The sequence below is a fragment of the Mastomys coucha genome, unplaced genomic scaffold (genome assembly GCF_008632895.1).
Source record: "Mastomys coucha isolate ucsf_1 unplaced genomic scaffold, UCSF_Mcou_1 pScaffold22, whole genome shotgun sequence".
Classification (NCBI taxonomy): domain Eukaryota; kingdom Metazoa; phylum Chordata; class Mammalia; order Rodentia; family Muridae; genus Mastomys; species Mastomys coucha.
In genome coordinates, this window is record NW_022196905.1 from 243,237,728 (window position 1) to 243,239,549 (window position 1,822).

The window sequence follows — 1,822 nt, forward strand, 5'->3', positions numbered from 1 at the left end:
GGCTATACAGAGAAACCCTGTCTCAAAAAAAAAAAAAAAATATGTAAACCACACTGGACTCAGACTCACAGAGACCCTCCTACCTCTGCCTCCCAAGTGCTTGGATGAAAGGTGTGCACCACATACCCTGCTACCTGCCCCCCCTTTTTAAGCTTTTTATTGATTCTTTGTGAATTTCACATCATACACCCCAATCCCACTTATCTCCCCCTCTCCTCATACCCACCCTCTACCCTTGCAACCCCGCCCCCAGGGAAAAAAAAATCTTGTTGTGAAAGCTGTAGTGTGTCTCACAGTGTCTCCTTTTGTCCACACTTCTTTCCTTGCAAATGTTCACTGCAATGACTCATAGGTCTGGTACCAAGCCTCTGGCTTCTGCTACTCTACCAATACTGGAACCTCACTGGGACTCCTCTCAGATGTCCTGTTGTGGCCCTGTGTCATGGAGATCCTGTAGTTTTGGATCTGTAGGACTGGCTCCTTCATGAACACCAGCAGTTCATACAATGGGGTAGATGTTGGGCTGGGTCAGTTCGAAGTCCTGGATCTGGGCCTGAAAGGCATCTGAGCTGGTCAGCATTCAGGCTTTCCTGCTCTCCCGGGCCAGCTCTACTCTGCTGCTCAGGCAAGGTACAGGGTCCGCTCTCCTGAATACTGCAGCAGGTGAGGGGCAGGGCAGTTCACTTACTCAGGGCCAGCTTTCCTGCCTGCCATAGGGGAAAGTGGGGGCATCTCTCCCTCACCCATGTCATCACAAGACAGACAAGTGGTGGGGCCAGCTCTCCCACATTTGTATCCTTGAGCCTGGCTCACCTGCAACTCCAGCAATTTGTGGGGGCCTGCTTTCCCGAATACTGAAGCTGGCTAGGAGCGGGGTCAGCTCTCCTGTTCTCATGCCCCCCAGGCCCAGCTCGCCTACGGTCTATAGGTGAGGGATAAGGCCTCAGACATCAACATGTCCTCAGGCGGCAGCCCAGGCCAGGGCCAGTCATGGACCCAGATGTGGCCCTTGGTGGCAGCACAGGCCAGGACAGCGCCATGGTCCTAGGTGGCATCTCTGGCTACTCACATAAGGCTGTTCCTCACTACCCTCCAGTCTCCAGTTCTTTCTCTTCATTGTGTCCACATCCTTCAGTTCCTTTCTCTTCTATCTCTCCACCACTTAACTTGTTCCTCTCGGTGGCACCTGGGATCTCTGAGTGTTTAGGATCGTCTCAGGAGTGCTATGCCCTGCTTGTGCATTATGGTACCTGACACAGGTCATCTCAGGCATAGTCTGCCCCACCAGGCCTGCATGCTCAGACTGGTGGTCATCTTGGGCTAGCTGCCTGCATGGGCCCCATGGAGCCAGTTTGGTGGTTGTCTTGGGCTCACATTTCCCAGGGAAATTAATTCCCAGGCTATTAATCATTCAGAATGATTCAGGTCGGAACTGAGCAGAGACACAGCCTCCCTCCTCTCAGCCATCTACCGATACACATGTAACACAGAATCACATCACACCTGCAACACTTCTAGGGGCAGGACCACTTCTTTCTGTATGAGCCAGTTTTGTGATTTCTTCTTTCAGGGCTGGGGATTAAATATATCACCTCATGCATACTAGGAAAATGCTCTACCACTGAGCTGTATCGGCACCACTTTAAGTTTGCAAACAAAATGGACCTAGTAGATAGAAGTAGATGCCTCTTGTCGTGAATTTATAAGGGAAGAAACTGACTAGTAAGTTTTGTGATCTTAAGTTCTGTGATCTTAAGCAAGTCAATAAAACGCTCTGACATAGGGGTTACTCTGTAACAAATTAAAATTAAAAGACGGGGGG

General features: G+C 50.4%; 1 non-coding gene across 1 annotated transcript; it reads right to left on the reverse strand.

The window, feature by feature from the left end:
- Positions 1–1,391: 1,391 nt before the first annotated feature.
- Positions 1,392–1,525, reverse strand: LOC116071830. The gene has a single exon (XR_004111192.1). It is a non-coding gene; the product is annotated as a small nucleolar RNA SNORA17 (small nucleolar RNA).
- Between the last annotated feature and the right edge of the window lie 297 nt (positions 1,526–1,822).